The following is a 22,945-nucleotide window of genomic DNA, read 5'->3' as shown; positions in this document are numbered from 1 at the left end:
TCGTTCCTTGATCGAAAGTAATTATCCATTAAGAGGATCGTCCCTCCGGTTAACCGAAGATCAATTACGCTCCATCTGCCGTCTGCTGCGCGTGTACAAGCTGCTCCGGTAAATGCTTAATTTACCAAGTCGATTATTTTCTAGACAATAGTTGATTTTTGAATTGACGAACCGGAGCCCCCATTATATCGGCGTTATTGTTTCCTTGGGCGGGTTATGTGTGTTATTTTTATCGCGAAACTGCAGCTGTATGTTTTTTTTTTTTTTTCTTTTTTTTTCATCAAAGCTCTCGTATCGAAGGGTGCGATGGGGAACGAATTTACGCTGTTACGCCTTTTTCTAACTCTTGAAATGAGAGAAAAACGAGCGATGATACGCAGAAGTAAAATTTCTCGGAGCCCCGAGATACACGTCAGATGCGAGTGCTTGTAAAAGCCAATGAATTTCACGAAACGATCAGATTTAATGGGTTCGAGCACGCCATGGGTGTGTTTGGTAAAAAAAAAAAAAAAAAAAAAAAAAACATACATCGGGTCGTTGAGTGAATAATGTATTATTGTACGGCGAGCATTGATTTCGTCGATGATTCCCTGGAAATTTTTTTTCTTATTCGCGGCAGTTACAGAATTTTTGGTTACCCATTGTTTTTTAACCAGATGAGCTGTTTCGCGATGTTTCAATGAGATTATAATTTATAAAACAATCTACTTCAGCAAGTACACAGAAAATTAATGCTATGCCATTGGTAGTGCAAACAATCGTCTTCTGTACTTACCTTATAAACTCGGTACCTTTCAATCTTTGGTATTTACTCGAGTGTATTTAATGAACGATACTCACCTGAAACAGAAAAAATTTGAAATTACAACATCAATCGATGGTACATAAAAATCAAATGAAAAACAAAGTTTTTTTTTTATCGCATATTGTTTTTCGGTAAACACTAAATTGAAATTGATACATCAGCGCACAATCAAATACACATCATATTGCGACATTTTATGTATAGAACTCCTATGTATAGAAATTTCTGTGTTTGGTGTATGAAATGCATTTATGACGAAAAATTTTTTAACCTTCATTTTACGATAAAACTTATTGAGTAAACTATAGGATTTCTTGGGGTCATTGACATGATGACATCTTATTTCTAATAGATAACATTTTTCGTTATGGGTGATAATCTACTTAGTTTTCGATTTGCCGTTGAACTGTGACTACACTAGTCTTTTCTTACCAAAGACTAGTGATAATAATAAATTACCCGTTTTCTACTAGTTACCAATTCAGGTTGAGCATTTTGGTATTAGTCCATACTTATAGACACCTGTGGTCAATAAAGGGAAAAATTTAACATCGTCGATTGTGTGCGACTTGAAAATATTCATACAAGCATTAGCGGCTGACTCGCGTACCGGTGCAACTATCGTACTGGACCGCATAGCTGTAGCTGCTACATACCTAATCAATAATATACATCATGATATGTAAAGTATAATTTGTATATCTACACTAAATGTATTCCCAACGTAAAAAAAACAACTTTGTTTTTAAAAGGCTCTTTCTTGCGTTGACCTGTCGGTATCCCGTAAGCGCGTAGTAACTATATAGGATTCAATCGGGGCGTTTGACGCACGTGACATCTTATTAATTTCTCGAAAACTCATAGTCGGCACTTACTCCTTATAGAAAAGTACTCCTAAACTATTTCAAGATCCTTGGAAGTAATATCAGAAATTTGTTGCTAAATTGTACGTTGGTTAATTATTTGTCGAATCGTTACTTTAGTGCATTCTTCTCGTTGACCCTGGCAGTATTGTCCGTGACGACAATAATCGGGAATGACATGACTATCCTCGCTCAGAGCTTGAGCTGGAGACAATTCAATGGCATCCCACATCACCTGATATACTCAACCTTGCCATTGCTGACATGTTCAATGGTTTTGCGCTACTTTACAGTTTCATTTTAAATACCCAGGCAGGTCCTATTGACAGAATTTCGTGCCTACTTAAGTAAGTAACAATATTTACTATTTTCTTAAATATTTACTAAAAAAAAAAAAAAAAAAACTTGAATTTTCATTGGATAAGAAAAAAATCACTTTTTGCGATTTTTAGTATGCTCACATTGACATTACCTTGATTGATACTTAAATGTTCATGTTACATGGAAAGAAAGAATGTAAGCGCTGTAAAATGCGTCTACTCAGTCGAGTTATATCATGATGAACTACTCTCTCTCTGTACGTGGGAATGACGGGTATCTAAAATTTGTTTATATTTATTGAATAAACTGGTTATAAAAAATGTCATCTTTATTAAATTTAATCCTTAAACCTTTCTAAAAAGTCAAATTTTGTACTATGGGGTAATTTTCAATGTAAAAATTCATTTGAATTGTTACGTTTTGTCTAAACTGTGCAGTGGTAGTATATCTATAAAAAACATTTGAATCAGCATGTTATTTCTCTTTAGTGATAATTTGTACCAACGTTTATTAGCAATGTTTCATACATAGGTGGAGTGGTATTTCTTACCGATTCATTACATGAATAAATTACTTATACAAAAAATTTTTTTTTTAAGTACCTGAAAAAAGTTGCAACCCTTAATTTCGCAAACCATCGTATAAAAATATGGTTGATTAAAAGCAATTCGTTTTTAACAGGTTTTTCTTCACCTTTGGCGGTGGCACTGTAAGTATCTACATTGTCGCAGTCATAGCTATCAATAGTTACATTGCAATACTACACCCATTAGAGCATCCAACTTACATGACCAAACGTGTAATTTTTATTATGACAGCTGTTAATTGGATCGCAACTGTGCTCATCTCAAAAAAACACCAAACGACTCAATGAAATCATCGAGGATATGTTGATACGTGATAATTTTATAAAAATTTACATACACGTATGATAAATATTATATAATACACGAAACACGCATAAGCAATGAAAAAAAAAAAAAAAAAAAGAAGTAGCGACGGCGGCGGCGAGCTTGTGCGCAATTCCATCAAGAGTCGCTGCTCGCATACCGATCGATCGGCCGATCGAGCGCCCAGGATTACCATAAGCGCACGCAAAATGGCAGGCGAACGAGTACACGCGAAACTATGCGCGAGTCATTGGCTTCCGGAGGCGAGAAGCAACCAATGCCTCGTTCGCATATGTATATATAATACACACAAGAGCCGCGACGCGTCCAAGGAGACACTTTTGTGTCGCCGAGGCGCGGAACAATAGAAGGGATGCTCGCTACTCTTTTGCCGATGCGACGGATCTTTGCGTTTGCGATAAGGATTTCGCCGCTTCCTCCGTCTTTTGCCACTCTCGGAGAGGGAAGAAACTGCTCGTATCGCCGGAATGCAAAGCAAGATAGAGGCGACAGCCGCTTCCACCCATATCGATTTTTCTGCCGATCTTTATTCCCTTGCCAAGTGCGGGTGTACCTATCTCGGAATATAATAGCAAAATACCTATACGTGTCGTACGATCATTGAACATAATCATGCGGGAGGGAGTGAATACTGAAATTAAAAAAATTGTATCACACACGTGTATAAAAATTCCAGGGGTTCTAATAACGAAAAATTATGTACGGATGGGCAGTGGCGCTACACGAAAAACTTCTCGGGCGAGAGAAATTGCGGGGCTAACCGGCTAAAGTGCGCTCGTCGTCGTCGCCAATTTTCCCGGACACGCGAGAGCCCGACTCGCAAGGTTGGCTCATACAGAGGGAGGGAGAGACGTGGCGGCGGGGAAGAGGAACCTGTTTCTTCGGGCTAGCGAGAAGAAGTGTTCATTCATCGGAGGGAGAGCGGCTAAAAATAACCTTCGAGGAGGAAGCAGCCGTCGATCGGAGGGCACGTACATATATATATTTTTGATCCTGTTTCGCCCGCGAGAGCCATCACTGTACCGGAGGACACAGCCTTTTCGTTTCTTCTTCTTTTTATCTTTGCGAGATGGGCAATTGGAGCGCAAGGAGTACGCTATAAATTACTGGACAACAGCATTAGCACTCGAGTGTGTACTGTGTTTATTTGATGATCCGCAGGTACCCTTTTTGTTTTACCATCCACGCGATCCTCGGGTCGACCTATTTCATGTACGAGCGCACGGAAGGTGTAAGAACAAAAAAAAGAGGTTGCGCGAGGCGATAAAACTCACCGCGTCCCTATAAAAGTTTCGAATAAAACGTAAGACGTTGAAACATGGTTTTTTTAAGAAATTCGCGTTATCAACTGCGTGGTTATTGTTTTAATGATACCCATCAAGCACAATTATAAATTCATACTTTCCGGTGTGGGTGATTGAACTAAAAATGAATCAACCGACGAAAATATGTTTGACAATTTTATTTCTATATATCGATTCTCTTTTTTCTGTGTAAATCATCACCAAATTCCCTTGTCTGCATGATGAGAGATACTTTGACGACCACCCGAGCACACACTATCCCCAAGTCGAAACCAACCGGTCGTCCTTCAAGTCCCGAAATAACCAATTCACTTTCGATCGTCCCCGAAAGTATCAAAAAAAAAAAAAAAAAGGAAAAAAAACAGTTGACCAGGAAACAAAATTCCGTACACACCAGTCTCTCACAGACGCGACTTTTGTACCAACGCTTCCTGTCTACGTGTATACCTACAGGATAGCGCGACTGGAATTTCTGAAAACAGCACACGTTACAGCACGTAGAGAGAAACTCGTACATACAGCGACTGAATTACACCTACCAAGGATGAGAAAAGACAGGGGGCTGCAGCTCTCGGGTAAACGGATACCTGAGTACAGTATGTAATTCTAGGGCGTGTAGGACGGCCTGAAACGATGAAGCGCCCAAAAGTGATGTCGCTTTCTTTTTTCCCCATACCAAGTGAGTCGGTGGAACGCACAATCGACCTCGTACGGGGATCGAGTCGGCGGCAGGTAAACAAAATCCACGCCGGCGCGAGCGTTTGGGATTTCGAGTGTTGTATGCACTCGGGCATAAATTTGCCACGAGAAATGGGAGCTAAAATGCATCGGTTGGTAGGAAAAATCGGGTCAATAACGCGCTGCGAGAGGAAAAAAAAAAAAAAAAAAGGTGCTTACAGCCAGACGTCGGTCTATTCGTTATGACGTGGTATACTCTCGTGCGGTGAGTGTGCGTGTGCGCGTTCTTCATCGGATGTCATAAAACTCGCGTGCCACCGTAAATCCATCCGATCGCGTCGAGCCGCCACCTCTCGTATACCCAAAGCCTCCTTGGATACCTACTTGGCTCGAGCACTGTATTAAACCATACCTTCCACGACCATTTTTCGTTTTTGCGTTTGACAAAGTTGAATGTTTATGTTTTTTTTTTTTATTTTTTTTTTTTTTTTTATTAATAATACAAGAATAAAAAAGTCTGCCGTGCACTGCACGTGAGTTGAGTCTGTTGTTTTACCGCGTGTGCGTTTCGGTTCGATTGTTCAGCGTTTGTTTATCATATCGGGCCGTTCGTGAGTCAGGCTGTTTTTCTTTATTTTACGGCGAAACGTAATGATGTTTATGGTTTCGGGGTATCGAGCCGCGTACCGATCAATATCAAATATACTTGATGCATAGCTACGGAATGAGAGAACAATTTTTATTTGCGGCTAAACACAGAAGCCTGTATATACCTGCCAAATGTGCGAGAGGCAAAAGCAGGGAGAACAAAGAAAAAATGGTAACAGGAGCGTTTCATTCCTCTCTCTCTCTCTCTCGTTTCAATGCAAATAAGGTATCACCCTCGCGAGACAAAAGGAGCCATCGGGGGGAAAGCACGAATGAATAAAAGCGCCCAAAATACATCTATGTGCCTTTTTTTTGCACGTTCGCATAATTATACATTTTTGGACGAAAAATACCTTATTTTCTTGTACATGTATATAAGCAAACTATGACCAGCATATAATATTATAATGTATTATACCTCTATGCTTGTGTTCAGCGCGCAAAGACAGGAGTGTTATATTGCGGCCAATCGAGGTAATTGATGAGCACTATTATGTTCTTACAAATGGCTCGCACGTATAGGCTTAGCCGTATAGCTTATACGTCGTGTGCTCGTGTCTAGCGTCGGAGCTCCCGGGTCTCGTGTAATGAATAACATTTAATTGCGAGGAAATGGAGTGCGTGTATACATATATGTACACTGATATGTCAAGTCTCAGTTGAGTCTGGCTTTTTTTTTTTTTTTTTTTTTTTTTTTTTTTTTTTTTTTCACCTCATCCAGTACAGATTTCAAAAAGTACTTTGCGCAAGGACAAGTGCCTCGATCGGAAAGCTCGCGAACCCATTTTTTTTTTTTTTTTTCACGCACCCCACGTGTGCTCGTACGTACTTCTAGGTATATAATATGTACAGGAAGCGAGTAGTTTGCAATAAAAGAACAAAAAAAAAAAAAAAAAAAAAGAAGAGACAACGACGTCGGCGCGTGATAAACAAATTCGAGCGGAGATCCAGGACGCGCGTCTCTTTATTCCCCGAAGCGCGAACAATAAAAGCTCCGCAGTGTTCTTTTTATTACTCCTCCCCCAAATAAACTTGGGAGAGAGAGAGTGGGTGTACACCCCAACAGCTGGCAAAGTAAAAATATTATCACTCAAAGCCGTCCCAAGTTACAACGAAGCGACACACTGGGGAAAAAGCTCGGAAAAAAGCTCGGGTTTTACTGCAGCAGTCATATACATACGAGGGCGCGTTTCCCCGAAAAAAAAAAGAAAAGAATACCTTCCTCCGAAACTCTCACTTGTCTTTTTGTTGTTTGCACCCCTGCAAGATTGGATACCTATATGTTTTTCAGGGAAGAAGCTGCGCCCAATTTGCCCAAACATCTTCGTTAGGCATTCTCGGTGCAATCAAGTTGTATAGGTCTATAGTATAGGTATATACGGAGGACCATCATTACGGCGTCTCGTGTACGGCAGCTGCAATGTAATATAATCGGAGCGCACGATTCGACACTTGATCAGTGCGGAAGCGCATAGCTTCTTCTTCTCCTTCGCATACATATATATATGATAGAGGCTGTAGTCATTATCTCATTTGCCGCTGCTCCACCGGAGGAGGAGGAGTAATAAAAGCCCGACTATATAGGGAGGTATGTGGCACACGCGGTTCAAGGAGGGGGGGGGGAGGGGGTACGTAACAAATGTGAATAACGGTTAATTAACACCATCTGGCTGGTGCTCTATATACATATTATATACTGCTAGCTGCCATATAGGACGAGGGGCTCGTTATGACGCTGCAACCAGATAGTCGCTACTGTATAGGTATAACTCGCGCGTGTGTTCTCGTACACATTTATATATATTTACTCGCTCGTTATGGTACGAGTATATGACTATAATATAGTGTGGCGTGGTTACGCTAAAAAGGGCTATAATATACGTATATATATACATGTATGTATTTGCCATGCGCCCGTTGTTTCTATTCAGGGATGCGAGGTGCGAAGTATACATATACCTACACCTACATCTTGTTCGTAAACCCTGGAATGAATAGTCGTTATTATTGTCCCTGGAGGTCCAATTTTTCAAAGAGATTTAGAGAGATGATGGCAAAAACTCTTTTAACGATGAGGAGTGTCTGTATATATGAGCTCACGGGGAGCCGGAGAATAGGTGCTACGATCGGATATTTTTGCAATTTATTATTTCTAACGCGCACACGCATACCGCGACGGATTTTAGTTGGCGCGTGAGTAAGTGAAAAGGCAGGGCGAATCGAAATCACAGAAATTTCCGTAAAGAAATATGCCCCATCGATAAATAATAAGTAATCGATGCCTCCCTTGAAAGTTCGCTAACTCGAGCCCATTACCGCATTTATTATTCACAGCCTTCGTTTGCTAACATACATTTCCATGATAATTTCCATCGATCCTCCCGTAAACCAACACGTTTTGCCATTTGATTTAACGATTTGTACAGTCACACATGCAACCGCCGAGTAATTTCGCGCACGCCATTCCAAGAGCCCCAAATCTCCGACAATATATATATATAGCTGTACCGAATAAATATATGTATAACATCTCGAAAGCCCATTGATATGTACTTGTATATGTTTGGTAAACGTTGACCAACGATTCTTGACGGCAATAACTGCAAGGATATGTACTAACATCTATTATAATCGGTATACCTATATATGTACACGCTCGTGATTCTTCAATCTTGGCATTGATTTCCCCAGCGATACACGTACAAGTACAGCGTGCCAAGGATCAAAGGAGGAAAAATCAAATATGCAATATCAAATACATATATATATATATATATATATATATATTTCGCGTGTATACCTACAATCAAAGAAAGTCCCGTGTTGCCCACGACCGACATCATCATCCGCCAGGCGCGTATATATACCTACGTATATCTGACAAGCGAGTATGTTCACTATATACTCATAAACGTGTTGCACACGTATATAATATATATTATCTACGTACCATTATATACCGATATTTATACAACAAACTACACATATGCAACTACCACTAATACTATTACGTTGGTATAGCGGGGAAACTGTAAGTGCGCGCCTCTAGCTTCCCCCTCCCAAGGTCAGGTGTAATCAATATTTGGGCTTCTGTGACGGGGCAAGCTCGGCTTAGCTGCTGCGGGGGTGGCTCCTCCTCTGAAATACACTCTGTTCCGCGTGCGCGTCTTCTCCCACCTCCCCCCAACCTGATACTTTTCCCCGTCTCTGTACGTACACGTGCGCAATAAGCAGCAAAAATATTATATATACTGTGCATAATAATTCTCGTTCGGCCGGGGTGGGGTTGGAATTGTATGTGGAGTCAGAAGCCAAAAGCATCTCGGAGTAATACCCAACTCTATATATGTATATAATATACCTAGCCCGTGTTATACCAAACCTATACGGACTGACTCTCTAAGTTCAAAAGACGAGCTGATGAATATTCTGTTGCTCCGGAGATCCTTTGCCCTAATACCTCGCGCATTGACGAGACTACCCTTGTATGTTTATATGCAAGCGTCGCGATCTCGATCGCTCGAGTTTTATCATAGGTGAGGGTTGTTTTGGTTAACGGGTGATTAAACGCCCTTTCCATCGTTCACTTTTCTCATTTAGACGCGAATCGAAAGATAATCTTATCCCACAGGGTAATTATACATGGGGGAGAGGTAGAGGAGGCGCGCTTGCACGCACACACCGAAAAATAATTTAGCGGATTTTTTATTCATGGAATAAATTTTCTACGAATGCGAGTGGCCGGTGAATTGGGTTTTTTTTTTTTTTTTTTTCAATTAGGTCAACGGTGTGGTTTTCTCTCTCTCTCTCTAAACCCCTGCCCATTTATCGGATAGCGATGTTTTCCCCCGGCAGTAAAGCGGATGGAATTGGAGAAGATGGTGGATACGGTCGTGTGTTACCCGGATACACGGGACATCACCCGCATATCTACGCTGAAAAACAGAATAAGAGACAGAGGGAAGGATCGGAGGAGAGAGAGTTTTAGGACTACGCAGTTTCAGTAACTATATGTACATGTGTGTATGTGTGTGTTTGGCCCATTTACCCACTGACCTTCCTCCTCCTGCCCAACCACCCAATTTACCACCGACACCATCGCTATATGTGTATGCGCATACACTCGTATATACCTTGTACACGTGCACTTTTACTATATACCAATGCTGTGTGTATACATATGTATAGGTAAAACAACTTTTGGAAGAGGAAGATTCTCCCTTACATTTAGTTCTCCCGACCCTATCTCCCTCTAAGTAGTATATCTACGCGTTTAGCCTAGTTTTTGGAGGAGCGTGTGTGTGTGTTTTTTTTTTTTTTTTTTTTTTCATCCAAAACTCGGTTGAGCGAATTAATCTACGAAACTTTCGAGCTTAATTTGGCATTCTTCTTCAATGGAAGCACTGGCGACCTTTACCTTCAACGTGTCCGAACTTTGTCTGTTGGTCCAAGGGTGGTATATGGATTCACTTTGCTCGATCGCTCGTTTAACAAAAAATAATAATTTTTAAAAGCTTTACGTTTTGGGTGATGAAAAAAAAAAAAAAATTCGCTGAAACGTCTCGGAGACTCGTCAACTGTGCGAATCGCGCTTTCAACTATACTGAAATACGTATAGGTATAACAATTGGCTTTACTTGTGACCCCGTAATTTCCTCCGGAGCCAATATAATACTCAAAACTCAATTAGCACTGTTTGACCACCTTACAGCTACTTCGTGTTATACAGAAAAGCCCACAGGGGACACAAGATATAGTACATACCCATTCACGGAAGCAGCGATGAATTGAAATTCTCCGGACTTTTACTCAAGGTAAATAAGTACTTGACAAAATGTGTATAAATCCCTCCTGTTGACAATTGAATAAAAAAAAAAAAAAAATATCCTGGAATTTTTATGACTTGCAATTTATTTATTCAATGTACCCTCACGTTGCGCCTGTCAAATTTGATTTCTTTTCGCTCTCGCCACTTACGAAATCCTGCCACTCACCGTACAAGCAGCTAACTTATATATACGCATCAGCGCGATATTTTTCAAGGTGTCGCAACGACTCTCCAAACGCGACCTGACAGGGTCAACGTCCCTCGTTGTCTTGTGTACTTACTACGTTACTGCCAAACAACAAAAGTTAAAACAAAAATCATGTATCGAAGGTCGTGACCAAAGGCTATATAGCTGGAATTCTCGGGCCAAAGATTCGAGTATTTGGTTCAAGGACTCGAGAGGCTGGTCACAACTCGTTCTTTCTCCCTCTCCCCCTTGTCGATTCGCATTTCACTGCTGCTTGTACGCGCATTGCGTGCCTATTCCTTTTGTATTATTGACTTTCGAAACGACTATACGACCAAGCGGTTATCCTTCCTTCCGTGCACGTGTGTGTGTGTGTGTGTGTGTGCAAGTACAGCAGAGAAGATAATTATTCATACGGACGTACAGCCGCTGACCTTAAGTGTGTGTACATTGTGAGCCTTTGTGTCTCATCCTGTCACTGATGCGTGTGTTTGTCTTTCTCGAGAGCCTCGGCTGGTCGTAAGAAGCCATTTTTATTCTTTTCGTTAAATTATTCCTCGAATTGGATTCAAGTGATTCTCGAAATTATCCTCTTTTTTTTTATGCAATTTTTAAAAAATACGCACAATTACTCGGAGGATGTAGGTATATTTGGAATTGTCGATTTTTTTTTTTATACATAAAACATTTTAATACGTGCACCACCAAGCATATAGGTGTGTGTTGTAATATACAGCGAGCATATTGTCACCTGAGACAGTCGGTCAGACTCATTTGGAGTCGAGACTTGTCTTGTGATTGATTATTAGATAAGCTACTTATATGATAATTTCGATTCGTTCAATATTCATGCCATACACGTGTAAGGTTGAATTTTTGATGAGCCTAACATAAAGAGATCGGTATGTATGGATCGTTCGATGAGTAATCGCCTATACTGCCACGAGAAAAAAAGTAAACAAATAAAATAAATGAAAAATTTAACGAATTTGTCCGTAAAAAAAGTATTCAAATATATTATTTTAAATATAATTTACAATAAACTTCAGTATTTCAAACGTATTGCACTGATTAGTTTTTCAGTAAAAAAAAAGGCACTATGTTCTGAAAAAATATAACTTCTTTGAAAGTATCCAAAAATCCATGAAATACTTGTGCCCGAGTCTGAATGTGATGAAAAAACTTATCAAGTATTCAATCGTTAATAAGTTGAACGATTTGTATATTATCAAATAATTAATACAATGGCTTATGCTACAACATATCCTGATCCATTCTTATAAAAATTTGTTAATGAAAATTGTTATTTCCATTACTTTTTTCACATTAAAAATTAAAATGAATTAAACTACATTTTTTGTTTGAAAAGTGTTTTCAATTGAAAAAAAAGTTAAATTACTATAATTGAAAGTTGTTTTCAGTACCATTTAATTAAAAAAATTTTATTTCATTGACAGATATTTTTACCACAAATAGCCTGATTTTTTATGGTATTAATAAATTTATTCAGCGTAAGGGAGATTGAAAAAAAAAATTGCAAAAATTTGGGTGCGCACAACAGCGCTTGAGCCAGGTATTAGCTGACCTGTCATCCCTAGTGGTTGTTATTACAATCTTCTAGCACCCTAGTAAGGCTCCTGGCTCAGTTTCCCTATCCTACTTTCTATCTGTCCCTACAACCCTCAATGTGCTACTTATGATTCTACCTTAGATCTAGGATTAACACTACCTTATATCTATTTTTCTTATTCTATCTTACACCTATTTTTTTATTCTACATTATTTCTAATTATTATTCTAATTATTCTATCTTAAGATCTACTCTTATTGTTCTACCTTACATCTAATCTTACTACTCTACCTTAAATCTATGATTTTTAATTCTACATTAAAATCTATTTGCTTACTGACTAAGGCTTATAGATTAATTAATTTCTACCCAACACCGCTTAAAAACTACGTCGAAGGTTGGGTCTCGAACCCGGACCTCCTGGCAACTCAATATCTGATAGTTAAAGCTTTCATACGCACTTAACCACGCAGCTACTGAGCTCTTAATGCCAGGCTTGTTTAATAGTAAATTTCAATCATTAGTTTGGTATAGATAACAAAATGCCTGTAAGTGAGATACGTGTGTATGTGTTAATTGCTTGGCGTGTCGGTAAGTATATTTATATGCCCGACCAACTTGACTGTAATCGGTTATACAGATATACTGATACCATGCGAGGCCCACATAGTTATCAAATTTCTCGTTGGAGGGCGCCGTTTTTGCAACGCGATCGAGGCGCAGCTAACACATAATGATGTGCAAACGTAGCAGTGGGTCTTTGCTTAAAATAATTACAATGTACCATCTTATAATATTGTATCACACTGGAAGAAAAGTGGCAACAAAAAGCCAACGCGATGTTAATAGCGTCGCATGTTAGATGATAAATTTAATTTTCTACGCCCCCTTGCGTGAGAAAAACAAAGCGTCTACGTGAGTAACATTGAAGCTAATGTGCAGCTGAATAGAATTAAAAGCGTATGACGTGCGCTATCGAATGACAAATGAGCGGATATTTCGTATTTAATTGTTTAAGAAAATGAATCTTTGATCTCCAACTGAAAATTTACCAAAAGCTGGCGCCTCTCGTGTTTTGTTGGTATAGCAAGTGCATTTGTCGGTCGACCAGATCCCTCCGTGTGTTGAGTATACCTATATGTACATAATTATTATTATATGTTATCATAACAACTCGCCGCGACGCTGCGCTGGTATATAGATATACAAAACTCGATGGAAATCTGACCGACCGACTGAAAAATGCTAATGATACTAATTACCAGGTCAGATTATATCCATCACTAATTATTTTTCCACACTATAGATGGCATATAAGCTTTGCTTTGATTAGTATAAGCTCACTTGTAAAATAATAAAAAGCGTTGTTCTGCACACAGGACATTGTATTGTGGTCGTTGTGAACGGTTTCGGTTAATCAAGTCCGAAAGAGGCTGTTTCGAATCAAATGTGCGTGTATGTGTATACACGACGAGGCTTGAGCACGTGTCCATTGTATAATGTGTACTTACGCGCCTCCGCTGTCCATCCGTACCTACATATATCATCATCATCATCGATAGGAAGTTGAAGGTTTGAAGATCAGTCAAGTGTGCGTATTGTGTAAATACAATCAGACGTAGCTCCCCCATCTACTACAACGTAATTCATAGGCTCGAGAGGGTTCACGCACAATTAAATACGTACAAGAGGTGCCACTTTTTTCTGTTTCTTCGTTTATTTGTTGCTCGTTAATTCAATTACTTTCATCTTTTTTTTTTTTTCTCATCATCAAAGTAGTCAATTTCTTTTTTTTTTTTCGTCTCGTCTATACATGCGTTTTTTTAAACAATCACGAGATGATACGGTTTACAAAAATTTTGTCGAGGTATCCATGTTTTTTACGATCGACGAAGTAGGTTTTCGAAACTTGTAATAACAATGTTCAAAGTTGCAATTTTTTAAAAGCACATTCTCACAAGATTTCCAAGAGACGGGAAAAAATTTCCAACAAAGGTCCAAGTTTTTTTCCCCCTCCTTTTTCTTGTAATATACATTACGTAGTTTTATCAAAGGCGCGAGTTTCATAGAAATTGAAAGAGCCGTATACGCTTGAGTGCGAAGAAAAAAGCGCGCTCCAGCGAAAAATCGATTTCAATTGGAATTTTCCGAGAAACGCCACCTGCTGCCCTTATTTCCACCGCTTCATTTTCCCTTTCGTTTGCTCCCGATTAAACCGATTCCGATTACCGCGAATAGCCCTCCGTATGGGAAACGAGGAACGCTTTGTGCGCCGCGAGGAGTAACATTACGCGGAGGCTGCAGTAAAAACTTTTGCGCGTACCGCACGAGGAAGAGAAAAATCGTGCGTTGGAGTATCGTGAGGAGGAGAAGTATAATCGTGTCTTTACCACCGCGGCGTAATTTACTAATCGTAAAAGTTTAGCGTACGCCGCTCGTACGGGGTATTGTTGCTGCGGTTACAATTACGCCCAGTTGACAGTGATTTATGTTTTCGGAGGAGGGAAAAAGCACTTTGAAGGCGACCTCATCGATCAAATTCCCCTTTTTTTCCCTACCCATTTTTGACGGGGCCTTTGAAACTAATATCTCTTATCAGCGATAAAATATTGCGATCGGTTATATACATACAACAGAAAAAAATAGAAATAAACGTGTCAATATTTTTTAGGTGAGTGAAAAGTTTGTTTGAAGATAAGAGTATATAGCGAGTAGAAGCGCGAAGAACGAAAATTATTGACGTAGCGAAAACTTCGCACATTTTTATTCTCGTTTTCACGCTGGGAAAAAAAAAATACAATTCTTACTCTCAATATGGAGTCCCTACAGCAAAAATAAGCTCCATTCCTTCGTATACTCCCTCGAAAGCACGAAAGAAGGTCCATTATGAAAAAAAAAAAAAAAAAGATGAAAATCGTAATAAAAAGGGGTAAAGGCGTGGAAGCTAATCAGCGCGGAGCTCAGCTCTAACTCGACCCATAAAACCAGCTGCCCTAAAATTCCTCGTTGGCCCGACGGGCCCTTAGCAGCCCCTTTACGATCGCCCGCGCGCGTGAACCTTGGGTGTAATATATCTCATCCCTTGGCGATATATATATATATATACATATACACGCACGTGCAATAAAAGCCACTCTGGGGCAGCTGGGTGATTTTTTTCCTGCCCGTGCACATGTGTTGTGTACAGTGCGAGAAAAATTACAGTTCGGCCGCGCGAGTGTCTCTTTTTTTTGTACGACGCGATGGATATCTGCTGCGAGATGAAGCTTGAAATGGCAAAGAAAAGGGAAGGAATATACCGTGGTATACTCGATAGATGTACAAAACGCGGAGAAAAAGAAAAGGTATACGTGCGCGTTTGAGCGATGTATATTGTGACTTGTCGTTGGATCGATACTGTGTACACGAACGCGAGCACTTGTCGAGCTTTGAAGAGTGTAAATAAAAAAAAAAAGTTTTTACTATAGCTCTTACCGTTACTGATATATGAGCGAAATAAAATTTCAAATGCGATTTTATTTATTTTTATCGTAATCAGCAGGTTAAATTACATAAAATATCAAAAACGCCTTCTTCTCCAACAACTTTCTAATTCAGAAGTTTCTCGGTTGGTCTAAATGGCTGAAGAAACGCGAGCAAAGCCAAGGAAAAATAAACGTCGCGTCACGTCGTACCAAGGAAAATCGCCCGTGGCATCTTAAAGCGTATACCTTCAAGCCGTAGCTCCTTTGGGAAAGAGAAGTTAGGACAGATGATGCGAAAGGGAGTCATTGGCGCGAGGGAGAGTCCATATACGAGCAAGTGTGATTCACCAATCGGATACAAAACAAAAAACACCCACGCACACTAGAGGAGAAGGTGGTGGTACATGCAGGTGTATGTCGTAGGTACATCGCATACACGTGGAAAGGGAATCGACACTCGAGGTCGCAGTTGGCGTTGATATTATATATACGGGCCGTTATACTCGTGAACTGGCCGTGAAAGATATTATATAGGTCAATGACATTGTAATATCGCCGGCCCGCACGCGAAAGCGAAATGGAACGTGCCTTTTTTGCCCTTCCTTTTCTTTTTTTTTTTTTTTTTTTTTTTTTTCGTATACAGTACTCGCGCGTGATAGTATACCTTTGCAACAAGTCACCGGAAGATATATACGAATGCACCTCTTTGTCGCAACGAGTCAAAGGCATACACTTTTACGTATAACTCTTTTTTTGCAAGTCACTCGCGGTCTTGGCATTTAATTTAACAAGTACACGAACACTGTTTATCGAGCCCCGTGTGATCGATTATTATTCGTTCGAACCATAAGGCAGTTATTTTTCGTAAAAAATTTTTTTGCCCCTCGGCTGCTGACCTGCATTTTCGACGTCACTTGTTACGTGACTTGTTTCTTTCACAAGGCTGTTTACTCGAGGTGGCAACAAATTTGTTTCTTTGATAGGCGAAATGGGTGCTTTTTAGGTGAAGAAACGATGCTAATAAAAAAATTACGCTATGTATAACAAGAACGGAGAGTTTTGGCGACAACCCGTAGCTAGTACAGTCCAACAGCTCAAACGAAATGCAAATGAATGCTTGGGTATGTACATCCGCGCAGGTAAGCACTACGTGGAAAAGTAGGTCAGAAGTGGGTTAACCAAGAGCATCGTTGGCAAGTGCAAAAGGTAGGTATAAGGTACAACACCTTGCGTATACGTTTTACCGAATCGAGTCGCTTATGTTTTTGAGTGCCCGGCAAAGGAGACGCTGCAGCTCTCGGGGACCACCACAACCACCAAGTTTAGTTATTTCCTCTCTTTCGCGAAGAAAAGGTAAGAATTTCAAGCAGCCCGTCGTGCCCCTTGTCGCGGTAGTTGTTGCAGCGTACGCGAAACTTCTTTTTGCCGATGTTACAAATGCACAAGGACTCGAGAACTTTCCAAAGTGCCAACTTTAAAAATGCGTGGCCGGAACGCGTATAGGTATAAATATGCATGAAACCACGAGTGTAGACTCGATGATTCGGTTACAGGAGAGTTGTGTTTGCCTCCCCTATATAATATGCTCATGTCTTATTCTGTTACAGCACACGTGGGCGCGTGTCAGATAAACTTTTGTCACCTAATTTTCTTCTTTTTCATCGCAGCGCGTGTCATACATTTGGGCCCTTCGTATTAAGGCAATGTATCCTATAATATCATTCTTGTTTGAGCAACTAAAATAGTATATAGAATTAAGCGCGTGTGCCCGTGCAAGCACCGTAGCCAAGAGGCGCAAAAGGAAATTACTGCGACTGCTGTCGTACATATGTGATTTGAGATTTCATTGTGTCACACGTGGACCCTAATTGAAAAGTTAATTAATCAAAAATATGTGAATGGCGTGATTATCTTGACTGAGAGAAAAATAAATTGTAAAATATTTACTCTACCCCATTCAATGTCATTTCGGTATTGAGTATTAATCGTCATTACAAGATGGAAAAGTATAACAATAGTGGTTTTAATAAAAAAATTCAGGTTATATCATCAACCACATAACTCTGCAGTTTTTGTCAATATAATTCACAAATGAGTTTAAGTTCATGATCGTGTAAATACACGCGAATTTTATTACTTGCATAATTATTTTACTTATTCAATGAATCCTAATGCAACTGTATTTTTTTGCAATGTCTAAAAGATTGTGCAACATATATTGACAATAGAGGACTCTTATTTTTCATCTTATAGTTTTATTTTGACATTTCTGAGATTTGGGGAAAAAAAATAACTAAAATAACCTTCAACAAAACGATTGCAGAGGTGGAGGGATGTTTGCGCGAATCGAAAGTGACTTTCGTGAAAGGTCGAGGATCGATTGGAAGCGATTTCAGACAAAAACGTCCCTGTGTATACCGTACGTGGGTTATGTATAGATCTAGAGCAGATTTCAAAATCATTTTCCGAGTTGGCCGACATAGAAACTCCATTAGAGCATTTCGGACTGCTCGGACGCCTAATTTCCGCCACTCAATTTTCCGATCTCTGAGTAACCCGACGACGTGTAGGGAAGGTCTCGCGGAAACTCGTTTTTGCTCGGCTACCGTCAAATACTGCTTCAGCTTGCTTTTCGATCAAACTAATAAATTGATTTTTTTTTTTCTTCAAATGTTTATTTATACACACAAAAATTTGATAAATACACCTATTATTATTTTACAAAATTATAATCGAGGTAATTGTAATCACAATACATTTACACATTCAAATTAATTATTCACTCGACGATATTGCGCTCAAATTTTCTTTGCACATGGAATGAAGCCTCGAAACAAAACATCAAGGATTATACAATTTTTTTTCTCAAATAAAAAAAAAACACGCTCTTACGCATACAATTCCCTGATGCACAAAATAACGTAATTATATACGTCATTTACTAACTTTTGCACACTTGCGCGGGCGCGGTACCACGTGCGACCACACCGTAATAATGGAAGCAGCAAACGAGGCGCAATAAACGAAGGCCTAACGAAGCCATTACCATGCTAATCGGGCAATTTCGTAATTTTCCCTCTCTTTTCCCTTCGATCCCGCAAGAAACGAACCAACCACCCCTACTCATCCGTCTACTAGCCTCCTCCTTCCCTCACTCGATAATTCTCCTCTAATAGAATAGATTAGCGCTACTTCTTCTCTTCCTTCTCCGACGGGCCGGGCTCGACTTGACAAGTGCCGCGAGCGGAATTTCATTTTCAACATACATCCGTATAATATTAAGGTCTTTTTTTTCCCCCCACCCCTTTGAGCAGTTGAGCGTTAAAGTTATTCAGCAAAAGCACGAGATAATTAATTTGTACCCATTCATCGTTCAACGTGCTAATTTAATTTAATTTCATTGCGCGTATTATATATAATATAGGTACTTTTGCTATTAAAAAAAAAAAAAAAAAAATTCATTATAATTGTTTTATTCCATTTATTTAAAGTATTAATTCAAAAGCTCTAAATTTAGACGTATTGGGATTACTTTTGTTTGTTTTTACCATTGTAGGAAGTAATTTTCATCGTGACCATATATAGTGACTCGTATAATTGTCAGTCCCTCTAGACTCGTTCAACACCCCAGCGCAGTAATTTTTCCTTTTTTCTATACGCGCAGCAATCAAAAACCCCCTTTTGCTATGGGTCATCCACATATTATACAAGTTGAAATATAGTCAGACCCCCCCCCTTACCCCGTGGAAATAACCACGTAAACAAAACTCAAGCGTCAAGTTTTAACGAGCTTGCACAAACCCATTGGACAACCGACTAAATTGAACGCACGTACAGCTATGATTTTCGCTCCATCGCGTCGCAAGCTCTCGCGGCTTATGAGCTTTGAAAGCGAAAAGTAATTCCGGGAAGAGCCGCCGCTTCAACTTTCCGAGCAGTTTTCATCCTCTCGTGGGCAAAGTCGAGTGTATGGTTCAATGGAGGCGGAAAAAAAGGCACGAATTGATCGGATACAGTGCATACACGCTTTGGCTCGTATAGGATACAAAGGCGAGAGCGGACTTATAAAAAAAAAAAAAGATGCAGTGACGTTATTTTCCCGCTCGAAGCACGTATTATGGTATATACATGCATCATAATACGCGTGGATGGAGCAGTTGAATAACGTCACCGGCATCAGCGGCTTCGAAGCTTTCACCGCACTCTGCGGTGCGTATAATACACATAGGTATTATTACCCGGGGAATAATAAGAGGCTCGTGGGTGTGCGCGATACCTATACTCCGTTTCTTGCGTCTATCGAACCGCATTCGAACGTGCGCGTGTTATAATACAGAGATAGGCGAGGCAGGGAATTTATGACTCGAGGGAGATTAACGGCGCGCGCTCTTTTATCGTCATTTCTCGGCGCGTGCATGGGTGAATCTAAATTCATGAGAGGGAGCCCAAGTGGGTCTTTAGGGTTTTTCAATTTGCATATATAGATCCGTTATAGGTACACCCTCCCTGCCTATATATATATATGCTCCGTTGGATAAAGGATTGGGTGTATTTTATTGGGGAAGGAGGACAGGGCTCGCGGTGATGCATGCAAATTCGTGTATATGCGGTGTATACGACGGGAATGGAAGAACCATTAGCGAGACTTAGTTTTTTTTTGCGGTTATTGAAATTGACTCATACGACGGAGGTGCGTGTTTTTTTTTTTTTACGCCTAAAAGCTTTCATATAGAACGGAGCGTGACGCTAATGTCCGAGCGAGCATTACGCTGTATACTCCGTAGGAGGAGAAAATTAAGCTCAAACACGTATTTGTTTGATTTATCGGGAGAAGCGGCAATGAGAGATAGAGTCAATTTGCCATTAGTTGGAGAGAGAAAAAAAGAGAGAGAGATCGCTGCGGGCTAGTACGATTTATCGGGCGACACGTATATTTTGCGCTCTAGGAGACAAATGAAGCCATTTTTCGCGGGGGTATGTATGTATATATACATTTCAAAGAGCAGATAGGAATCCGTCCCCCTTTTTTCTTTTTAATTCTTTCTTCCTCCGTCGCTCTAACGCGATATTTTTGCACTGATGAGTTTTTTTTTTTTTTGTTTTTGCACGAGCGTACTAGTTGGACGGGGTGGGACAAAAGAAAAAAAAACACTTTGAACTTTTCGCCTGATGCGTGGAAAAAACGATGCGCGACAACATTTTCAATAAACCAATAAATACTGCTTTTTAGCGAAAAAATCACGATTTGTTTATTTATAGAGACCCGTCACGCCCCCGTTGGCACCGTCACTCGACGCGCGATAAAACGTAAGTAGATACGCCCGAGTGCCTTCAGACGGAATTTCGAAGAGGAGCGTTTATTTCTTCCTCCTCGAGCACCGCAATGTACAGGTATATATATACGCATTTATGTGTAGAAGCCGCGTATTGGTGCAACGTAACACGTAAATACGTAAGATGAGAAGTGGCACGCGGTCGATCGCGAGAGGAAAAGCCGCCTGTTACGCACAAGTGTGTATGTGTGCGTGTTGTATGTTTATACGAACATCGGGCTCTGCTCTCGGCAAAAGAAGCGCTTAATATATAACATCGGCAATAAATGTCGCGTTGTTTGCGCTATTGTTTCTGCAGATGAAAGGGGAGAGGGGGGGGAGATGGAAAATTTCGTTGCGTCACACCTGTTTTTCCAAAGTGTCTTTTCGCGTAAGCCGATCGGAGCAACTTGGAGTGTTTGGCCAAAACATGTATATATGTATATATATATCGGGTGTGCAAAAATACACACATCGGATCGGGCAACTGCGAGGTGGGACATATAAAAGGAAAATAATATAGTATCCTCATTTTTCTTTCATTCGCTCACTTGTGGCACGTGTTATTTGTATACAAAAAGAATAGCTGCCAAAACTATTGTCCGAGACTACAAAATGCAATCAATCAACTTTTCTTTTTTTTTTTTTTTAGCAAATAAGTTTGTTTTTTGTTTTTCATCAAATGTTCAAACTATTATGTTATTCATTCCTGGATGTACGATATTGTTAACCAAAGCACGGCTTGAGCATCGCCAATTTAGAATAATCATCATATTGCGTTGCGCAACGCAAGATTTCGTACCCTCCGATCGATTGAACGTACGAAAAGTACAGGGCATAGTAATTATAACGAGTTGTACCGATCCGATACGGCGCATCACCTTTTGCTACTCGTTTATTGGCACAAATGATCAACAACGGTGCAATATCCATACACGTATATATTCACATAGGCATCGGTATAGCGATTACCGATCCACAGCTCGATCCTTGAGAGTCGGACTACTCCTGCCATCTGCCAGCGAATCGGCGTACACTGTACACCACGCACCGGCCCACGTAAGTTATCTGCTCAGCAACGGAACGTCTTATTGCGATAGGTATGTACCTCCGTGGCATCCGAAAGTTCCCCCAAGCCGCGAGATTCCAGAGGGTTTCTCGGCTTAATTTCACGAGTTTCGATAATTTGGGGAATCCGCGACGGTATAAATACACACATACATGTACCAGCGCGTGTGTGCGGTGGCACGCTCGAGTTTTCGACTTGATGGGAAAACTTTAATTGCGGGGGTGACCGTGAAAAATTTACATACATATAGAAAAAAAAAAAAAAAAACTCACCCGAGCGCGACAAAGACAATACGTGTCCAGTTGCACCCAAGCCTGTATAGAGAGCACAGGGAAAAATCAAGTGAAACAAAGTAGTACTCACTGCCAGCTGAATCCACCGGTGATGCCATCCCTGAGCCGGTCCCTGAGGCTGCGCTGCCGGCTGGGTCCACTACCCTGGAACCCTTGGAGTCCGTGTTGTTGCTCCTGCTCGGAAACCGAGGGTAGACCACCACCGGGGCTCTCGGACCTGTTTGGCGAGCCACCCGCGAACAGTGCCATTTTCACCCCTCGCTGTTGTTGTTACTTATCGTGAACGCACACCCTCGTCGCCTTGGCTCGGGCCCTCTTCTCCTTAGCCTTTTGAAGATAAGACAAGGAGGACGGCCCGCGGTACCCGCCTCATTGTGTATTTTTTTTTTTATTTGGGCTTCTCTTCCCGCGAGAAGAAGAAGAAGAAGAGACTCGGTGGGCTACACTTGGAGAGGGAGAAACAAAGGTGACTACTTTTTTTTTTTTTTCATATTTTTCTCCTACGCGTATATGGTACTCGCTCTGCTTCCACGGCGAATCGTTCGGCTTGAGCTTGTTTCATCGACTTTCGTGGGTGATGATTTTCTCACCTCGATTGACAAAGTTAAAGTGAATATAATTAAAGTTGGCTTTGGAGAGATTAACCCACTTTGGTGCAAAAAACATACCTACGCCCATGCATGTATTATTCA

General features: G+C 40.4%; 1 protein-coding gene and 1 long non-coding RNA gene across 3 annotated transcripts in view; both read right to left on the bottom strand.

Moving 5' to 3' along the window:
• The window catches only part of mtd (TLD domain-containing protein mustard), a 141,439-nt gene that overhangs the window by 86,249 nt on the left and 32,245 nt on the right, over positions 1–22,945 (bottom strand). The window lies entirely within an intron of this gene.
• Positions 825–22,721, bottom strand: LOC149374577 (uncharacterized). The gene is made up of 2 exons (XR_016293099.1): positions 22,324–22,721; positions 825–840 (listed from the first exon to the last, which is right to left on the bottom strand). It is a non-coding gene; the product is annotated as an uncharacterized LOC149374577 (long non-coding RNA).

Source organism: Copidosoma floridanum, unplaced genomic scaffold, assembly GCF_036245765.1.
Source record: "Copidosoma floridanum isolate Cflo_tuat_1 unplaced genomic scaffold, Cflo_Japanese_pri ptg000019l, whole genome shotgun sequence".
In the NCBI taxonomy this organism is placed as follows: Eukaryota; Metazoa; Arthropoda; class Insecta; order Hymenoptera; family Encyrtidae; genus Copidosoma; species Copidosoma floridanum.
Note: the sequence above shows the minus strand (reverse complement) of the source record. Positions and strands in the feature narration are given on the sequence as shown.